Source organism: Pleurodeles waltl, chromosome 1_1, assembly GCF_031143425.1.
Source record: "Pleurodeles waltl isolate 20211129_DDA chromosome 1_1, aPleWal1.hap1.20221129, whole genome shotgun sequence".
Taxonomy (NCBI): domain Eukaryota; kingdom Metazoa; phylum Chordata; class Amphibia; order Caudata; family Salamandridae; genus Pleurodeles; species Pleurodeles waltl.
This window is the reverse complement of record NC_090436.1, coordinates 535,667,927-535,690,501: the sequence shown is the minus strand read 5'-3', so window position 1 is coordinate 535,690,501 and position 22,575 is coordinate 535,667,927.

The window sequence follows — 22,575 nt, the reverse complement described above, 5'->3', positions numbered from 1 at the left end:
GAGTGGTTGATACACGCTGTTATTAATCTGCCTATTTCTACATTACAATTCACTTCTTGTTTGAAACATGTTCCGGTAGGCAGATATGAAAAGTTGGGAGATTGTTACATCCATGAGCTGTGGGAGCTTCCCTTCTCGTACAAATGCCTCAAATGCATGAAAGAGGTCTTTCTTAGCGGTAGTGAATGCAAGACTTCAGTCAGCCATTCGATGATTTGTAAGCAGCTGTCCTTGCATGGGGCGTGTAATGACTCGGTTGCGAACTTGGCTTGCTATCTGAAGGGAGTTCCAGTCCCCTTGATTAAACGCACATTCCCGGTGCTTTCAAACGGCAGCCACGTCCTCCTCAACAGTGAAGAGTGTTGTGGCATGCAGGCCGGAATAGTTTACATTGTTTCGGTCTCTAAGGTCGTTACATGCTGCGGGAACGTGTTGTTCCCCCCCACAAAATTTAGGGAGGTAGCAGATATCTGGCCTCACATTGCTACTTCCAAGGTGAATTTTGATAAGTTAAGTAGACTGAAGGCTTTATTGTTTCAGAAGCATGTGGCCCTTACATCTGCACGCGAGACCTATGCACTTGAGGTGGCAAGGTCATCGGGGGAAATACAGTCCCTGTTAAATACGAACTTTCCAAGACACTTTGGTGAACTCGTGGGACGTATATTTAATGCGTCCAGCACTGCTGGATTAGCAGATTTTTTCAAAGCTGTTGGTATTGATTTTATTCACACCTTTTCCTCTATATTCAATTTAATACCTTCGGCTAATCATTCAATTTTCAGAAGCATTTTGGGGGGATTTCCAATAACTTTGGCTTTATTAGCCGCCATTTTGCTGTTGCTGTTGTTTTTTCCGCAATGGCTGTCACGCCGCAACAAGGACAAATGAAGGCACTCCCATCAGCGCAGCCGTGTCATGAACGCATGATGCAGCACTTTGAAGCAACACTCCTGGAACATTTGAGGTGTAACTGGCCTCTGTCATTCAGACCGGTTTTGGATTGTGTGCTGCCCATGTTTCGGTGCCGTTGGTGCTCTTTTCAACATGCACTGGAAGTTTGTCTCTCACAGCAATCCCCCTCAGTGATTGATGCTGATCTGTTGATGTTCTCGATGAGGGTTCATTACCAGACATGCGTGCTGCGGTTGCGTTTGCTCAGAGAAGCTGATTACAAGCTACCATTCCTGGAGGAAGTTACCATTAACTCGTTCATAGGCACTGCATGGGATACCGCCTTGGTTGACACTGGGGCTATGGAACACAACTGCTCTTTGGTACTTTTTGGCGTGGATTTACCGGTTTTGTCATCTGCCGAGGTGGAGAATCTCCTGCTTTCCATGACTGATGCTTAATTTGGAACTGTCCTAAATTGACATTTTCCTTTTAATTCGGCCTTTGGCCGCATGCTCATTTTTAAAATTTGCCAAATAGTATGCTTGTGTGTCCTCTTGACTTGTTAAAATGAAGTAGGGTTTTAAATACATTTTAGCTTAGGGCATTTTAGCTTTGGCTTAAACCACTTTCTACCGACAAGGGGAGGGTGTAGTGTAGCCATTTTTAATATAGTTTCATGCATGTTAGTTTAACATTCTAGGCTGCTGTGCACTTTGCCCTAGATATATTTTATTCAGCTTCCCACTGTTATTTTACAATAACCAGTTTTTACAGTCTTGTTTTAATTTCTTCTATCACACTGTTTAGCTTAGTTCAACACTGTGTTCTCAAAAAATGCATTCTTGATCGCCCTGTGCTTCAATCAAGGCTACAGTCTGGTACATTGCCGGTAAACGTGGTAGAAGTTTAGTCTCCAATATTCGTAGAAAATACACATCCTTACGTAGGGATATTTTCTTAGAACATCTTCGTGTTAGTTGTAAAAACACTTCCTAATCCTAGTACACATCAAGAGGGAGATTCCAGCCAGGAACCTACAACTAGATGCTAAATGCCTCATTGCAGATGCTGATGCAGATTACAGGACTTTGCTCAGGTATGAGGGTTGATGTCCTCCTGGGGGAACCTGAAAGGCAGGCTTAGAGCTTCACATGCTGTGCTCAAAATATAACTTAGAGAGAAAATAATCTAACGGCACTATGATAGCCTTATTCTTGTGCTTCACTCTCATTGTTACTATTTCAATCTTACTGTGTTGTGTAGTTCTGGTTATTGCAGCTCACGCTTTGCTATCTAAAATGCAGTTTTATTAAACCAATCTTTAAAACTTAAACTGCCTTTGTCATTTAAATATGAGACTGTACTGTGTTTGAGAGAACTGGTTGTGACCTGAGTGACCACGACTTCCCTGGGAAGTGCAAAGATGTCATGCGCTCGGCTGCCCAATTGTCTCTTCCATTTGGGAGAGATGAGGCACTGCTAGTTAGCCGGAGCAAAATCCGGATTTAGAGTGACAAGTGTCATCCACTGTTGGTCAGACTCAGTCCCCCACACTGTGAACGGTCTTGTTGCTCAAAATCCAATAGTCTCATTAGGATAATGAGAGCCTACGCGACAGTGTATGTACTGAGTTAAACAAACTGTGTGTGGATGCGCACAAGTTTTGATAATTTGCATTATAATTTGCGTAAATTATAATGGAAAGATAAATTTACAAGTTAGAAGTTAACATTTTTCTGCACTTTGACTTTTATTTGTCACAAAAAATACATAAATATATGTTAATTTAAAGGTGGTGCAAAAATTGAAAATAAATATAATTTAATATAAATTTAAGGTCTAATTATAACTTAAGAATTCCTAATGTTATTTCAAGTTTGGTTTGTATAGAAAGAAAAAATAAAGCATTCCTAACTATAACAAAGGTTTGACCCTTGTTTTTCTCATTGAATTTATTTTTTATTTTTATTTTTAACAAAATATTTTTCGAAATTATAGAGTTTACTGTCATCGAGTGGAGTATCATTATGTGTGTGTATGGTATACTAAAGTGGAGAAGAGTGTTGTAAAGTGTACTGTTTTAGAGTATAGTAGAGTTTAGCATCATATAATGGAGCAGAGTGGTTTGGAATGTGGCACAGTGGAGGGGCGTACAGTGGAATAACATACAATGAAGTGGAGTAGAATGGAATGTCATACAGTGGAGCGCAGTACAGTGAGATGGTGTATGGTGGAGTGTTGTAGAGTGAAATAGCATAGAGTAGAGTGTTGTAGAGTGGAGTGGCATACAGTACAACAGAGTACAGTGGAGTGGCAAATAGTGGAGTGGTGTAGAGTGTAGTGTCGCAGAGTGTAACAGCATACATTGGAGTAGTGAAGAGTACAGTGGTGCAGAGTGGAGAGGCATACAGTGTAGTGAGGTACAGTATAGTGGCATACAATACAATCGCATAGAGTGGAGTATCAGAGTGCAGTGGCGTAGAGTGGAACAGCATTCAGGGAAGTGGCGTTTAATTGAGTGGCATAGAGTGGGGTGATGTAGAGTGAAATAATGTAGAGTGTCATTGGGAGATTGGAGTTACATAGAGTGGAATAGCATAGAGGGGAGTAGCATTGAGGGTACTACCATAGAGGGAAGTAGGGTAGGCTAGAGTAGCATAGAGTGGGGAGGGATAGATTGGATTGCCATTGAGTGCAGTGTGTAGAGTGGAGAGGGGTAGAGTAGAGTGGCGTATACTCCAGTGGTGTATAGTGGAGTGGCACACAGTGGAATACTGTATATTAGAGTGTCGTTCAGCAGAGTGGCATGCAGTGAAATGGCATAGAAAGGAATAGCATAGAGTGGAGTGCCTTACAGTGGAGTTGTATATTCTGGACTATTATAGAGTGGATTGGCTTTATGTTAATCCATTGTGCACCACTCCACTCTACCTACTCCACTCTACACCACTGCAATGCATGCTATTACACTCAATGCCACTCCATTTTATAGCACTCCAATGTATGCCAAAACTCTGTACACATTTCCACTGTTTGCTGCTCCACTGTATGCTATTCCAATGTATGCAACTCCACTCTATTGCACTCTACACTGTTCCACTCTATATCACTCCACTGCACACCACTTCAGTATACACCGCTGCACTGTATGCTATTCTTCTGTATGCCACTGCACTTTACACCACTCACCTGTATGCCTCTTCACTATACTCCACTATACTCCACTTTGCTCTAGGACAATCCACTATATGCTACAGCACTGTCCATCACTCCATCTATGGCACTACACTCTATGACAAGCCACTCCAAGCCAATCCAATCAACTGTACTACATTCTACACTCTGTCAGTAACACTCTACACTGCTCTACCGTAGCCTACCCAACTGTATGCCACTCCACGTTATGCCACTAAACTTCATGCTATTCCATTGTACATCATTTCACTCTTAAACACTCCACTCTATGCCACTCCACAATGCGCTATTACACTATAGGTCGCCACAGTCCATTCCAATACACTTTACCCCACTCCACTCTACAACACTGTACTTTATGGTCTTCCACTTTACTCTATTCACCACACCCTCCGTATGCTACTGTACTCCACACAACTGCATTCTGTGCTATTCTACTAAACACCACTACATTGCACCTCACTCCACTCCCAGCAGTAGTTTACAGTCCTCCATTGTACACCTCTCCACTCTGCGATATTCCACTCTACGCTATTCCACTGGCTGATATTCCACTGTATGCCAATCTGGTGAATGTGCCTCTCTATCTATGTCACAGTATACCAATGTATGCCATTCCACTGTATTCCTCTACACTGTACCTCACTCCTTTCTACACCTCTCCACTCTAGAACACTCCACTGCACACCACTCCACTCTGCACTGTTCCATTGTACGCCACTCCTCTCTAACATGCTTTACTCTAACACACTCTATTCTCCACGACTCCTCTCTAGAACACTTCACTGCACATCCCTCCACTCTATGCCACCTGACTCTATGCTGTTCGATTATACGCTGCTCCACTCTAATACACTCCACTATATGCCACTGCACGGTACAACACTACACTGTATGCTATACCACTGAATGACACCCCACTGTACCGTATTCCATTCTACTCCGCTCCACTCTTCTCCACTCTGTGACACTATACTCTACAACAGTATACTTTATGATACTCTCCTCCACTCCACTTACTGGCACTTCACTAGACAACAGTAAACTCTATGATTTCAATTTTTTGTAGGAAAAAAAAACATTGAAAGTCAATGAAAATAGCCAGTCTTCCATCTACTCTACACTATTCCAACATCACTCTACGTATTCCACTGTACACCGCTGCACTCCACGACACTCACTATACGCTATATCACTCTACACGACACCATTCTATGATACTCTACTCTATGCTATTGTGCTCTATGCCATACAATGTACCTCACTCCATTGTGTGCCACTTCACTCTACATCACTGCACTTTATACTTCTCTTCTGTATGCTACTACACTCTTCCACACAATAGTCTATGCAACTCTACTCTTTGCCATTACACTATATGCTGTTCTAATGTATGCAACTCCACTCTATGCCACTCCTCTCTACAACACTCCACTCTACGCTGTTCCACTCCACTGTACCATATTCTCTATGCCACTGCACTATATGACACTGAAACACTATATTCAATGACAGTACACTTTATGACACTCTCCTCCAGTCTACTGTACCACACTCCACTTAATGACACTCCACTAGACAACAGTAAACTCTATGAGGTCAATTGTTTTTATTAAAAATTGAAAAAAACATTGAAAGTCAATGAAAAAAACAATCTTCCATCTACTATACACTAGTCCAATGCCACTGTACTCCACTCCACTCTCTTCTTCAACACTATAGTCTACAACAGTACACTTTACAACACTCTCCTCCAATCTACTGTTCCACACTCCACTTAATGACACTTCACTAGATAATAGTAAACTCTAAGATTTTTATTTATTAAAAATAAAAAACATTGAAAGTCAATGAACAAACCAAAGGTTAAACCTTTGTTATAGTTAGGAAACGTTTTCTTTTTCTTTTTTTATACATACCAAATTTAAAATACACAAACATTAGAAATTCTTAAGTTATAGTTATACCTTAAATTTATAATTTATGCAGCACCTTAAAATTAATAGCACTTTATTTATTATTTTATTATAACCAAAAAGTTAAAATACAGAAAGATTTAAATGTTTAAAGGTATACCTTTACTTTATTATGCATGCAACACCTTCAAATTATTATGAATTGTTATAACTTGCACACCTCCGTACCCAGTGAATTAGACTCAGTAGACACACTACATTACCTATGATTCACCACTCTATTATGCACTGTGTTCTCACAAAAGATTTGATTTGCAAATGTCAAAAATGTTTTTGTAAATACTATTATTTCACATGGTATAAGTGAGATAATATAAAACAGCATAAGCAGTGCACGTTGGTGTATTTTTAGTGTGGAAAAAAGGTTCTATGTCCATGGGTATTGCACCCAGCTTCTAAGACCTCCCAAAATAATTACAAACCTCAGCATTACTTTTTTTAACCCATTAAGTGCTCCCAATGCTCATGATTCATTGACTCACCAGGCATCAAAAAACCAGGTGACTCCTCACACAATATGGTCGTAGTTTTTCTGATGATCTCAAAACCACTGGCATTCACACGTACGGACATCACATTCAGACTAGTACACTCATAAGGAACAAAAGCGAAAACGCCAACCACCAAACGGCTCAGGGAATTGTGCAATAATGATTAATAATCATTCACCTAGGAATAATCTCAATGCGCCAAAAACAAATGAACGAACCTCACAAATATGTCCTTGCTTCGGACAAAGTGCAACAATGCACTAAGCGCAGTTGGTGCATCAACCTTACCATGCAGAACACAACCTGTTCTGGGTTTGTGCGAGAGGGAAGAAACTTCCTCGTGCAAGAGCACGCTCTGAAGATGGGAGAAGAACCGCCCAGGAAGTCGGGTGCCATTTTATTGCAGCCGCGATAACAAGAGATGAAGAGGAGAAGCTCTTCCAGGGCTGAAGCCTCGCAGAGGGAGATGGAAATCAGAACAGAAAACTAACGGACCTTCAAGAGGAGTCCAAAAGAAATAGTAAGCATCGGTTGCCGGGCGGGACCGTTCTTATACTGACGGCCACACCCAAGATGGCGGCCATGTAGCTTGCTAGGAAATGTAGTCCCTTCCTGACTACTGCAAAAACGATAGGAGGAAATGCAGAACAACCACCACAAGTAGCCATATACTCAACAAGCTTTACCCACAATCATCGGTATCATGCAATATAGCATGCAACATAACATCACATAGGTAATAAAGCATAGCAGTGAGCAATAAAGCACATTATTGAGCAAATGAACAACAAGACCACCAGTTGGCAGTATAGGCTGCCTCATGAGCCTTCCCACATAACGTTTTAGCGCATAATGGCAATAATGATAGCGCAGGTAGCTTGGCTGGGGCAGGCCCTGGATCACGCACCACCCGTGCTCTGACAGGTCTCTTCTCACATGCAAGAATAAAGACTTAACATTTGCATTGTGCATTATAAATGCCAAATGAATAGAAAGGTGCATACATAAATATATGAATAAATAAGTAAATAAATAAGAACCAAACAAATTAATAATTCATAAACTCACAAATAAATATTCAAATAAATTAACACTATACATTAAGTTCTAAGGCACTATACTATTGTTGCTCAAATAAGAGGCATCTGACAAAACAGGAACAGTTTCTCTATTTAAACAATACTGCCGGGAGAGCAGTTACAGGATCCGGGTCTGAGGACTGTCTCTCAATGGACATCAGTTAAGAGTAGTTTTTTATATATTTCTGTGAGTACCATAAGCAATACAAAACATTACTCTCTTGGTTAAAATGTGAACAGGTGTCACGGAGTCATAAATAAAGTTCCAGATAACAAATGCAGATGGGCTGCAACATTGTGTGTCTGGCAAGAGGGGTGCGTGGTCGCTGCCTGTGCTTTGTTTGTTGTGTTCTGATTGGCAATGTGTTCGTAACTACATGTGGCATCTAACTTTATGGTGTTTTGGGAATGCGTGCACCGCTCTGGCCATGGGTGTTTTAGTAGGGCCAATCTGTGGGATCTGATCGAAGTTTTCCTGTTTGTGCATTTGTCTGCTGGCTAAGTGTTATCCAACCTGTCACCTGTCTGTCAGAAACCTTAGGCTTTCTGTCTCAGAGCCGGCCTGACCACACATCTACGTGCAGTGGTTGAAAGAGAGTTCACAACTAAGGAATCTAATAATGGTGATGCAACTTAGTTTGTGTATGGGAATGTATTGTTGTGTGCATCAACATTGATTACTCCAATATTAACACTATCCTCAATGAGGAAATTCTCACAGGAGGATTCTCTGTCAGTTGTGGTTCATCCTACTGAAACCAGAACAGTTTCCATCACCATGTAGCTCTAAACCATGCCCTTGGTCTATTGTTCTTTTCTGGATAAAATCCAAACAGATAGCAACGCTATACTTCATTGTTGCTAAGCTCTCCTGTCCTGCATCACTTTGGCTCCCCCTGTTCCCTCCACATCTTTTCAATTTTCCTGCTGCCTTTCCTCACTTTGAAGATCACTTGAAAACGATGATTAGCTGAAACTCTCTAAACTGAATGCAAATCTTATTCTGGACATGTGGATTCATAACCTTCGATTCTTCAGGTGAGATGGTGCTTATCTGCCTGCTTTGTATACCACAAAACATCCTGTCTCAAGCAGCTCTTGTTGCAAAATACAAGTTATTAACAATTGCGGGATTTGTTTGAATTCCTTTATTTTCGTCACCAGCTAGATTTAAAGTGTGGAAGTTCATCAGTAGTATCTGAAATCCACTACAAACCGAACAATTCCGTTTGCACAACGAACTCAAATGGTTTCACAAAATACATTTTTCAAGCAAAAAATCCAACACAGAGCACAGTACCAGAAGAGCACATGTGGAAAGGCCTTTGCGTAGGCCTTATGACACTCCACGGGCAGACTTCACATGAAGGCTGGCATGGCAAAGCATGTGAAGCTACAAAGAAGAACTCCCTAATAACCAAAGCTCAATCCATGCAGGCTCTGCCAAGAACTTATTCATCATTTGAGTCATCAATACATTTTAGAACTTGTTTCTAAAATTAAATTGTTTATAACTTGGCTGGCATCGTCATTTTCATTTTTACCAGTGTGTAAGATGTGGTCATTGTCATCTAAGGTCGAATCCTTACTAGTGAACAAACTACCACATTTAAAACATGTATTTGAAATCATTGACAGATTTTATCAGACAGCCACAGTGTTGTGAACAAGTCAGCAAAATGCAGATTACATATAATTAAGTCACTGAGACAATACTGAAGAAAAAGTCCACCGAATAATAACTAGACTGCTTGACTGACAACAAAGAAAGCTGCCAAGATGTGCTAGGGGTGCGCAACATGTTCATACACGAATGATCAGATACTTAATACAGAATGACTGTAAGTTCACTGTATGTTACTTTACAATGATTGTGTAACGTTTTGCATTATCTACTTATGTACCATACATGGAGGCATTCAATACGTTTTAAAAACTATACCTAATTCTCTTTTTACCGTCGTATTTTGACATCATTACTGATCTGTAATGAGTACATTTCATCACTACTCAACTGTGAGCATTACTTACAGTTGGTTTGGCATGTCCCTACGTCTGATAATACACAGAGTGAAAATCAGGGGCATGTTACTTTATGCCAGCTAAACAACGATAAGCATAGTAATGTCCTTGAGTAGAATTCATGGAATACAGGCAGAATTTTGAAATGGGTCTTCCAGGACAGCGAGGTGACCCTTAAGACTATTTTTAAATGCCTGGAGGAAATATATTGGAACCAGGACCAAAAGAATAGTGGAAAAGTCTCTCAACCGGAATGATGTAAATAGAGGCGCATAGTTAGAAAAGTATTATTAGCAAAATAAGGAAATACTAGTTTGGGGATTGCTTTACAGAACAGAGTCAGAATCTTGAAAATGGTCTGTTTTGGTCCACTTCTTGAACAGCCACGGGGCAAAGTTGCTGACTCTGTTTAGGTATTTATTGAAAGAGTGCAGAGATTCATGGGGATGCTATTGCACTAGTTGGGTTGATTTAATCCAATTTAACTGAATTGTTCTATGGCTCATTTTGAGCGGCCACGCTGGAGAGTCCACAGATATCGGAATTTAAAAGCTGCAATAATTGTTAGCCATTAAAAAACGTGTCCTTTAAAATCAGGTAAAACCTGTTCATTTTTGGTGGTTTGTGCACCAAATATTTTATGTGCCGGTATTTACTGGGCATTTTTCTTTGCAAAAATTCTGCCAAAATATGCTAGGGAAAATTGCAGGGGGTGTGGTGATCATTTCAAAACTTGCAATTCAAATCCCTGTGCAGACAATAGTTTGGTTTGCACGAAAATGGCAGCAGAATGGCCCTCTTGCAGTGAAGGCCTTAGTTGATTAGATAGAGACGTGTGACCAGTTCTTGAATACGTTGAGGCACTAAAATGGGTTACTTTCTAAATTAAGTTAATGGGGGAGGTTGTGTCATTCACATATCAAAGTGCAAAGTTCTTGGCTCACCTGATGAGGTGAGGATGTCTGTGGGGAGAGATGACAAGAAGCAGTGGTGTGCCTGTAGTAAATGAGATGAAGATAATGATCATACTTTTGCAGAGTTTATGATGAGTGTGTGGAGGCTGATCCAATTTAGCTTCAAGGCAGTCACTGATTTTATCTTGGAAATGAAGGGAGATAATGAGTGTGAGAAAGTGGAATATTAGTAGAAGTGGATGGTAGTCCTCTTCAAGTAATAATGGCACTATTCCTTATTAGGTCACGTTAGGTTTCAATAATTTAAACCTGAGCACAACCCTTGGTGACTGTAGCGGAGAGCAGAGAGGATTCACTTAGAAATGTCTAAAGTATTTATCAATACCAAAACACTTAAAATCAGTCAATCAACTAGGATTTGTAGGGCATGGCTAATTACCTGTGAGGGTGTCAAGGTGCTAAGTTCTTCCTGGGCTCACTGGGAAAGCAAGGATGCTGTTCAGATGTAGATGGGGAGGTCATTCTAGTACTTGGCGGCAAGGTAGGAGAAGGATCGCCCCCCCATTGTGACTTCGGTGGATGCAGGGAATGTGTGCAAGGGTGAGGGAGGGGGAGCACAGGTGTCTGGAGGGTTTGTGAAAGTTCAGGCGGTGGTTGATGTATGATGGTCTTTAGTCTTGGAGGGCCTTGTAGGCATGTGTCTGCACCTTGAATAAGCATCTTTTTTGGGTGGGAACCAGTGGAGTTTTCTGAGATGGGGGTGATGTTGGTTCATCTGGGAGGATAAGGATGAGTCTGGCAGCTGAGTTCTGTTTCATCTGGAGTCTCTTCAGGAGTTGGGTGGTGATCCCTGCATAGAGTGCATTGTGCAGCCCAGACGTCTGGTGACTAGAACCTGAGTCATGGTTTTCCTGGTGTCAGCGGGGAACCATCCGAGGATCTTTTGAAGCATGCAGAGTGTAAAAAATATAACACACTAAAATACCATTTCAATACATAAAAATAGAGAATTTTTTTGTAAATAAGCAAAAAAACACCAAAACTGCTGGTTGGGCACAAGGACCAGCTTCTGTATGGTGGTGATTTACCTTCTGACTAAGTCGCTGAAACAGAAGATGAAAATCCATACTGGGCCAAGGCAGCAGGTTCAGCAGAGCTCTGAAAAGGTAGCCAGGGGCGCAGCTTTTATGCCTGCCATTAGTTTGTAGGTAGTGATAACTTCCTATTCAATAGAGAAAAAGGTCCCGGGGTGACTCTAACAATTTTGACATAATTCCCTGGGGGTTTGGCCACAAACAATCTGACAGTTCCCTGCTCAGCCAAAATCAAACATGGCCAAATCTTTTGTTTCCTGGTTAGATCTTTGGACCGACCTCTGAGGTGTGGCTAGGGGAATGAGGAATTTCCCCCAGCAAACCACTTCTGGCATAGTTTCCCCCCCCAGTGAAATTGGTGCCACCTGGCTACTTGGAGAATGGAAGGGGCAGGCCTAAGTGTGAGTTATGTGTGCCTGTAACATGGCATGCCTCTTTGAAGACTGTGCAGTTGGGGGCACATCCTCCAGGCCATCCTGTCAGTACGAGGTGACACCTTCTCCCAGCCAATGTTCTTTTTTCCCATTCCTGGGAGCCATTCACACCTACTATGAGGCTGCTAGGAGACAGTTGAGGATTAACTTTGAAAAGGCTACTAAAGGCTTTAGGCAGAAAAATACTAACTTTCTAAAAGTGGCATTTTAAAAATAGTAAATTTTATATCTGACAGATTGTATTTTAAATTTCTCTTAACTTGAGTCCTTGAACCATGGTTCTAGCTATTACTAAACCAAAGTTATTATATTATTATAAGGTGTTATAATGTAACTTTGGTTTTCTATGGGACAGTCAGCCTTGCCACAGTAAAAAAAAAAGACTTTGGTTTTTTTTCACTGCCAGGACATGTAAAACGTAGGAACACAGGTTCTACTATTTCAGTACCATGCATCTTATCCTATGGGCATTTAGGGCCTAGCTGCTTAGAGGTGAGTTACCAGTATTAGAAAGGTAGGTTTAGGCCTGGCAAAAGGTCTATTTGCCAGGTTCAATATGCAGTTTTAAAAATACACACTCAAGCTGTAGGAGGAAGCTTGAAGTCATGCTTTACTTTGCTTTGTCACTTTAGTGGTGGTGCATTAGGTGATGCAGACCTATAGTGGCATTTATCTTACAGGCCTTGGGTGCACTATGTACCATATATTAGGGACTTACAGGTAAGTTAAATATGCTAATCAGGGATTATGCAATTGTACACATGTTTTAAGGGTCAGGACACATGCTTGCCCCTGGTTAACAGGGCCTTAGTGCAACAGAGTTGAACACCAGCAGCATTGTCCAAAAGTTGGGGGCGAGGTAGGGTGATTGTGCAAAAAGGGATCTTCCTTACAGTGAGAACAAAGGGAAATATCTGTATGCTATCTGCAAAATGGTGGTCGGAAACGCAAATTAGATGACATCGCTTGTGAGGTGGCACAATGTGAGAAGAAAGGGGCTAAGAATTTAAACTTGAGAGGAGTCCTCCTGAAAAGGGTGGTAGAGTAGCTGTTAAAAATGAAACACATCACACCAGCCGCCCTCCTGTCTAACAGGCATTTAATGCAAAATAGCAAGTAGCACAACCCACAACAAAAAAAACACAACTGTCTTTTCAACTGAGTGGAGCTAGATTTCATCATGATCTAGGGAGTGTACATTAAACCTAAGGCCAGTTACACTGACTTCAAACTGACCATAACACTATAATCCCCTCTCAAACAATGGAGCATTGCAGTGCTTCCAGTCTCCTCACAAAAAATCCCTTATCTTTATATCCTCCCTATTCACCGACCCTTGCATTCTAGCCCTCAAACATATTGCCTTTACTATGCTCATTCCTTTCAAATGCTACAATTTGACAAAGCTCAAGTACAGACAATTTTCTTTAATTTATTACTTTCTGACCATTCTCCTTCAAGGACAAACTTCTGCCTATCATTGGCACATTAGAATCAGCCTACCTTATCAAAATACAAAATTATATTGTTCCTCTCGAAGCCACTCACTACATCAGCCTCAATAATATACTGCAGCCAAATGTAAATTTCCAATGCGAAATGCACACCATCATTCCACATGAGCTCAGTTATTTTTCATGTGATCATAGGCCATTAAGACATAATGGTGTACTGGCCTATGTCCTGACCTGATCTAGGAAACCCGATCATCTTCAGACCTACAAAGAAGTCCTTCACACGTTAATACCATCACTCAACTTATCAAAATCTAAGGCCTCATTACAACCCTGGCGGTCGGTGATAAAGCGGCAGGAATACTGCCAACAGGCCAGTGGTAAAAAAAATGGAATTATGACCACGGCAGCAACCGCCAACACAGACAGCTACTTTAACACTCGGACTGCCATGGGGGTAGCAACAAACACCACAGCGGTAACAGCCAACAGCCAGGCGGAAGACAATGTGCCGCCCACAGCATTATAACAGGCCAATCTGCTAGCTTTTCTGGGACGGTATCAATTCCATCAAAAGCACGGCGGAAACAGTACACTGAAGGGAAACGACTCACCTCTCAACACTCAAGGAAGAACCACGACGCCATGGAACCCGAGCTCCACTTTTTTCCAATGCTGGTGTACATCCTCATACACCAGGAACACGAACGCCGGTGAAGATGACCACAGTGAGTACTGCACCTAGCACACAAGGAAGGGGGGAGGAAAAAGAGAATGACACACACCTGCAACATGCAACACCCCCACCCTCACCGCTAACGCCATACACACAAACAGATGCAACAACATTACATATACACCCCGTAACCCTCAGGAATAATGCAAGGACACAGGTTTGAGTTGCGTGATTTGGGGCTAGATGGGTGTCTGCTGAGTCTATACTCTCCCGTCATCTCCATCGGTATCAAGGCGGCCTTTCATCATTTTTGGCAACTAGTCGGGTAATCAGTGTTTCCCAAGTTTCCTTTCCCGTGTGGTGTTGTCCCGCGCATGCAAGTTTGCTCAGTACCAGGGCCTCCGTCCTAGTCCAGCACAGTGTGAGGGAGCGCCAAGCTTTCAGATCGGGGGCCTTGGATGCCTTCCAGTTCATTGCGATCAGCCTTTTGTATAACATGAATGCTAGGTCTACAAACTTGTGTAAGTGTCTGTGTTTCTTTTTCTCTGACTCTCAGCCCTAGCAGACAAGATTTGGGGTTTGCTGTGAGTGTCAGGCCTGTTAATTCTGCTACCTCCTCTGTCAAGCCTCTCCATTCCCTGTATATGTGAGCGCATTCCCATACCATATGGTAGAAATGCGCTTCTGAGGCGCCACACTGCGGGCAGGCGGGCGTCGACCCAGGGAACATGCAGCGTATCCTAGCTGGGGATAGGTATGTTTGGTGCGTGTAATTGAATTGTGTGTAGCAAAACCTGGGGTTCTTGGACACCCCCCTGATGTGATAGAGGGCTTTCAGCCACTCCTCTTGCGAAATTGGATCAGTGAGTACTGCATTCCACCTGTTCCTTGTTTTCTCTAGGTTGAGCTCGGAGGGTTTGTTCAGAATTTTGTACAGATTTGTCACTATTTTTGTTTGGTTGTCGAATTGCAACATGTGGTGTAGTGTGGGAGAGCTCTCAGGTTCCGCATCCCCCGCAGCCCACGTCTTTTGAATCAGGTGGGTTATTGCATAATAAGACAGGAATTCCCCGGGGTTCACTGCTGTTAGGGCTTGGATAGCTTCGATTGTCATAAATTTCCCGTCTTCGAAGCAGTCCCCAACCGTCGTTATCCCGTCCTCGGTCCAAGTCTTAAGTGAGTGCAAGCCCACCACATTAGCACAGCCCGGGATCGATCCTAATGCTAGGAGCGGCGAGTATGGGAGTGTCTTATGGCCCTTTTGTATGTATCTTTGCCAGCATGATTGCGCTACCTCCATAAGCGGGTTACCGGGTCCCCCCTTGGTGTCTTATTCATTAACCATGTAATCAGCGGTGCCCCGTTCAGCCGCGCTAGTAGCCATTTGGACTCCGCCTGTGTTGGCCTGTGCAACCAGTTCAGTATCCACTGTAGTTGTGCAGCCGCATAATACAGTTCAAAGTTAGGGGCTCCCAGCCCGCCCGCATCAAGCGGGCGCTGCAGGGTGGTGAGTGCAACCCTTGTCCTGGCGCCTCCCCATATTAATTGCAGTAAAACTGTATTCTGACCTTTGAAAAAACTCCTGGGGACCCAGAGAGGCAGCGCGGTGGAGTAATATAGTAACCTAGGCAGCAGCAGCATGTTTGCCACCACCACCCTCCCCAGGGGCGACAATGGAAGTTTGGTCCAGAATCTTAGCGACCCCTTCATGGAGGTTAACGCTCTCCCTAGATTCCCGTCTCTGAGGTCTTCGTTTTTGTGGTATATATGTACCCCCAGGTATTTGAATGTGTCAAAGCACCATTCCAAACGGCCTGCCATGGCATTCTCTTGTCTTGCCGGGGACCACCTAGTTAACGGAAATATGCATGATTTGTCCCAATTCACCACCAACCCCGATAAGTCCCCGTACTTAGTTAGTAGTGACATTACTAAAGGAATTGTCTCAGGCCCATTTCGCACATATATTAACGCATCATCTGCATACAACGATATACTGTGGTACAGCCCACTCCTGATCACCCCCCATCTCCCCTGTGTAGCACGTATTCGGGTGGCCAACGGCTCCATTGCTATGGCGAACAACAGGGGGGACAAGGGACAGCCCTGTCTTGTGCCCCTTGTGATTAGGAATCTATCTGATATGACCCCGCCTGTTTTTACCCTGGCTTGTGGTTTGGTGTACAGTGTCTGTACCCACTGTATAAAATTAGGCCCTATTCCCATGCCCTGCATTGTAGCAAACAGGAAGTCCCACTCCAGGGTGTCAAATGCCTTCTCGATATCTAGCGATAATACCATCTCATCATGAGCCTCCGGGGGAGTGTCCTCCAGTACTCCTAGGAGCCTGCGGATATTTAAGAAGGTATTGCGTTTTGGGATGAAGCCATTTTGGCCCTCATGTACCACAGTGTGCATTATAGGGGCAAGCCTGTTGGCCAGGATCTTGCCTAATATTTTACAGTCTAAGTTCAGGAGAGATAATGGCCTGTAGGATTTAACATCGGTGGGGTCTCGCAATTGTTTAGGGAGGACCACCACCATTGTCTCTCTCAATATAGAAGGTAGGGTTTTATTGGCCCATGCCTCCTCAAACACTTTCAGCAAGTGTGTTTTCAGGTGTGTCGAGCATGTGGAGTAGTATTCTATTGGGAGTCCGTCTTTGCCTGGGGCTTTATTCCTGGGCATCTGCAGCACTGCTCTGTCTATTTCTTCCATTGTTAGTGGAGCCTCTAGTAGCTGCATATCTGTAAGCGATATTTGTGCCATTGGGGAGCCCTCCAGAAAGGACCGCAGTTGCAGGGGGTGCATGTTGTACGTTTGGTGTATAAATTAGTGTAGTACTCTCTGAAATCCCCATTAATTTCTTCCTGCGTGGTGAACTTTTTACCTGCGTGCCCCTTTATGGACCCAATCGGGGAGTGTTGCCAGTTCTCGCGGAGAAGCCACACCAGCATCCTACCAGACCTATCTCCCTCCGCGTGCAGTCGCATTAAGCGGTACTTATGGTCGTGTTTTCGGAGGCGATCGTCTGCTTCATTATATTTCGTTTGTGCCTCTTTCAGTGTTATATAAGGGACCGCTTTGTTTGCCACTGCTTTTTCCAATTCTCCCAGTTCCTTCTCTAGTTTATTTATTTCCGTATACAGCGTGCGCCTGACTCCCCAGCTGGTTGAAATGCAATACCCTCTAATTACGACCTTGTGTGCCTCTCATTCCAGTGCTCTGGAGCTGGTTGATTCCTTATTTATTTCCCAGTACTGCTTTACCGCTGCATTTAGTCCTTCTTCGAACGCTTGGTCCTGAAGGGCCTCCCCCTACATCCGCCAGGTGGGGATCTGAGAAGCGTCTCCTGCCCCAGTTCAGAGTGATTCTTAGTGGAGAATGATCGGATAATGTTTTAGCTAAGTATTCTGACTTATTTATCAGGGCGCAGATATCCCGGGTCCCCCACATAATATCTATTCTTGTGTGTACCTTATGAGGTATTGGGTAGAATGAGTATTCCCTCCGTTGGGGGTGTTTCATGCGCCATATGTCGAATATGCTCATGTCCGCCGCCCAAGCAAGCAGGGGGCTTCTAGATGTTCTTTTTGGAGTTGCTTTTAAGGTACTGTTGGACCTGTCTAGTTCTGCGTTTGGGATACTGTTGAAATTGCCTCCCCATATAGCTGGGGCTTCGTGGTTCACCAATAATGCTGGGGTGAGTGTACACAGGAATTCAACTATAGCACTGTTAGGGGCGTAGACGCCGACTATTGACAACTGCCTCCCGTCCAGGACCCCCTCTAGTACCACATATCTGCCCCCTTTATCAATCGTCTCATGAGTTATAACAAAGGGAACCCCGCCAGCTATCCAAATCAGCACTCCCCTGGCATATGTCGAGAACGTTGTACCCACCACCTGTCCACCTCATCTTCCGCGCAGCTCACATAGGTCAGCTTCCAGGCAGTGTGTCTCCTGCAGGATAGCTATATGTGCGCCCTGTCTTTTAAGGCGATCATATACCCTATATCTTTTGCTTGGGGCCCCCAACCCTCTTACGTTCCATGTAATTATATCATATTGGTGCACAGAGAGGTTTGCACTTAGCGCCATTTCACATTATATGTATAGCACCCACCCACCTCCTTACATCATCAGCTGTGTCCGCGCGGCTCCTCTCCAGCTCAATTAAATGTGCCCTCCTATGTGTCAGCACTAGCAGTATTTCCTGTATTTTGTATTGACCTTTTGAGTTCAACTTAACTGTTGTTCCCCCTATGCACCCACTACTCAGACCCAATATAAAACTATTAACTAATAACCAACTACTAATCCAGCTAACACACAGCAAACTTGGTGTCCATTCGAATACCTGTGGGGAAGTTATATTAGCGACCAGATGTGGCCCGTATATAGGGCCCACATCTTTCCACAGCCGTAGACTGCCTGTGCTTCTGGGTACCCCCGGAACCCCCCGCCCCACCCACTCGGCCAGCAGAACCAAACAATACCATCAATTATATAGTCAAAGTTGTTCGAACCCCAGCACGCAGACAGGTGTGGATTCGCCACGGGCCTCTCAGCCAGGTTGTCACCCCTTGCGGCCGGGGGGGAGGGGGAGGGTGGGAGAGAAGAGGGGGAAGGGGGGCAGGGGAGGGAAGGAAAGCGAGCGGCAATCCTCGTCTACAGTTCGTCCGCAGCTCGAGGAGTGAGTTTCGGCTCCGAAGGTGAGTCAGTGAGCACGGATGCCGAGCTGATCGAGTCGGAGTCTGGGCTGTCCGCTGGGATCTCCCTCAGAGCCGCAAAGGTGTTTTGCATGTGCAACGGAGTGGCCCTCAGGGCTTTTGCCCTTTCCTCTGCTGCCTGTTCCTCAGTGGGCTGGCCTTTTGGCCTTCTCTTGGAGCGCTTCCGCATTGGGGCGGTCAACCATTCCTCTCTCTCCTCCGTTCCTGGTTGGGATCGCGCCAGGCCCTTGGCATGCAGCCACGTCCAGACATCCTCAGGGGAGGTGAACACATGGGTGCGTTCATCTGATGTTACTCTTAGCTTTGCAGGAAACAGCAGTGCATATTTGATATTGTGTTCTCGGAGGCGTTGTTTGACCCTTACAAATGAGTTGCGCTGTCTTTGCACTTCCTGTGTGAAGTCTGGGTAAGCGTTGATTTCTGAGTCTTCGTGTCTGAATGGGCCTTTGCTGCGGAATAGCTGCAAGATAAGATTGCGGTCCCTATAATTTAAGAATCTCGCTATCAGAGGTCTTGGTGGCTGGCCCGGAGCCGGGGGTCTCCCCGGTATCCTGTGTACTCTTTCCACAGAGAAGAATTTCGACGGGATCCCGTTTAGTACTTCCTTGATCAGCCATTGCTCCAGGAATATTTCTGTACTCTGCTCTGCTGACTTTTCAGGAAATCCTATAAAGCGTGCGTTGTTTCTCCGGGATCTGCCTTCCGCCTCTTCGGCACGGCGCCAGAGTGTTTTTACCTCTTCATCCAGCTGCTGTATTTGTTTTTGATTAGCCAAGACTGAAGGGTTCATTTTTTTTAGCTCCGCCTCCGCTGACTTTACCCTCTCCGCTAAATTACGATGATCCACTCTTAGCAAGTTTAGGTCTAGTGACAGTGAGTCAATCCTGTTCTCCAAGGAAGTTTTAGTGTCCATAATTGCTTGCAGTACTTTTTTGAACTGAGTGGAATGGGCTTACAGAGTGGTTGCAGAGTGGTTTCCAGTGCTTGTAAAGTTGGTGCTAACTGCTGGTCACTTATTGACTGCCCCTGGGTGAGACGGTCCTGGCTTTTCGTGGATTTGTTTCTTGCAGCCAGGATGTGCGTCGGGTGAGCAGCTCGCAATGATCGGGGCCGTGTGTTCGTGCACCTGCTGAGTAGTGCAGGACTCAAGTGTGGCCTTTGAGGGCAGCCGGTCGAACTTCCCCTTGCGCCACAGCCATCCCAGTCCGCCGCTCTCGGCGATCAGGGGGGGCAGGAGGTGGCCGCAGCTCCAGGCAACCCGCAGATACCCCTCGCTCGCTGTACTCCCGGGAGGGCGGGTCTTGGCCAGCCCTCCAGGGCCGTGGACCCACTTTGATCCCCCTAGGAGGAGCTGCAAATTGAAGTGTTGCACGATCCTTGTGCTGAATGCCCTGTTCCTCCACCGGACAGCCGCTCCGATCTGCTAGCGGGAGATTCCATACTCCATTAGATTTTGGGTCTAGCAGCTGCTGGCGGTCCACAGGGTGGCTGCTCCAGTCCGCCCAGGAGGCCCCGGGCCTGCCCCTCCCCGAGCAGGGGGGGGAGGCACGACAGTCCAGAACAACCGATGCCTCCGCTGTCACCCTCGCCCCCAGCCGAGCGGGGGGGGACCCAGTCGGGAGTGTCCCTCAACGGCCTCCCCAAGGGCGCTCCGTTTTATGCTGGCCTCGCCGCTGTCTTCGCCTCGGTCCCGGGCAAGGGATCGCCGCCCTTGGTGCGGCAGTCTTCTCTTCAGTGGGGGAGGGGCGGCCCACATGCGGGTCCACGCCCGAGGCTATCCCCACGTGAAGGGGAGGGGGGAAGGGGGGCACCCCCTCAGCTTCTCCCCCCGCTCCAGCAAGAATCTGCCAGGGGTCCTGCCACAACGCAGCGTGCGGCCTCCCGGCACTGCCGCGCTGTATCGAGTGCACCGCGCGGTCTCGGCTGCCAGTCCGCCTTGGCCCGCTCCACCGCTCATCCGTGGCACAGCCCGGGCGGGTGCTCATGAGTCTCGGGGGTCGCCGGGTGTCTTCGCCGGCCCCCCTAACGCCCGCACCCCCCACAGCGGACCGGGGGGGCGCCCACAGGATGCTTTTTCGAGGGCACGGGCCAGAGCTCAGATTCTAGGCTCCCGTCCGGCCACCATTTTGGCTCCTCCCGATAAATACATCCTTAATTCAATAAACAGTATGTAGAATATATGCAAAAGGAGGGACAATGCCTACTCCAAAATGTCCGTGGCCCACAGGGCCATAACACATAGGCCAAGGCCACACTTGACTCCTGCCTCAATACAGAGAGCACACTGCTGGGGCATCAGGTTGAAAAAACACAGGCACCTCAGGGGGACAGGGAATGGGGAGGCACCTCAGCCGGAAGATGGTACAACGCCACTGGCCTGGAGGGGGGTCCATGCCGACTGCTTGGTCCTGGGGAGTACAAAGCCACAATCTCTCAAGCGGGTGGTTTGTCTACTGCTTGGTCCTTGGGAGTGCAAAGCCACAGTCTCTCAAGTGGATGACTTCTCCACTGGTTCTGGAGGTGGCTTTGTGCCCAGTGTGCTTCATCCTGCCAAGGAGGGGGTGAGTGGATACCTTCTTCCACTGGTTCAGGAGGGGGCTTTGTGCACAGTGTGCTTCATCCTGCCAATAATTTAAGAATCTCGCTATCAGAGGTCTTGGTGGCTGGCCTGGAGCCAGGGGTCTCCCCGGTATCCTGTGTACTCTTTCCACAGAGAAGAATTTCAACGGGATCCCGTTTAGTACTTCCTTGATCAGCCATTGCTCCAGGAATATTTCTGTACTCTGCTCTGCTGACTTTTCAGGAAATCCTATAAAGCGTGCGTTGTTTCTCCGGGATCTGCCTTCCGCCTCTTCGGCACGGCGCCAGAGTGTTTTTACCTCTTCATCCAGCTGCTGTATTTGTTTTTGATTAGCCAAGACCGAAGGGTTCATTTTTTTTAGCTCCGCCTCCGCTGACTTTACCCTCTCCGCTAAATTACGATGATCCACTCTTAGCAAGTTTAGGTCTAGTGACACTGAGTCAATCCTGTTCTCCAAGGAAGTTTTAGTGTCCATAATTGCTTGCAGTACTTTTTTGAACTGAGTGGAATGGGCTTACAGAGTGGTTGCAGAGTGGTTTCCAGTGCTTGTAAAGTTGGTGCTAACTGCTGGTCACTTATTGACTGCCCCTGGGTGAGACGGTCCTGGCTTTTCGTGGATTTGTTTCTTGCAGCCATGATGTGCGTCGGGTGAGCAGCTCGCAATGATCGGGGCCGTGTGTTCGTGCACCTGCTGAGTAGTGCAGGACTCAAGTGTGGCCTTTGAGGGCAGCCGGTCGAACTTCCCCTTGCGCCACAGCCAGCCCAGTCCGCCGCTCTCGGCGATCAGGGGGGGCAGGAGGTGGCCGCAGCTCCAGGCAACCCGCAGATACCCCTCGCTCGCTGTACTCCCGGGAGGGCGGGTCTTGGCCAGCCCTCCAGGGCCGTGGACCCACTTTGATCCCCCTAGGAGGAGCTGCAAATTGAAGTGTTGCACGATCCTTGTGCTGAATGCCCTGTTCCTCCACCGGACAGCCGCTCCGATCTGCTAGCGGGAGATTCCATACTCCATTAGATTTTGGGTCTAGCAGC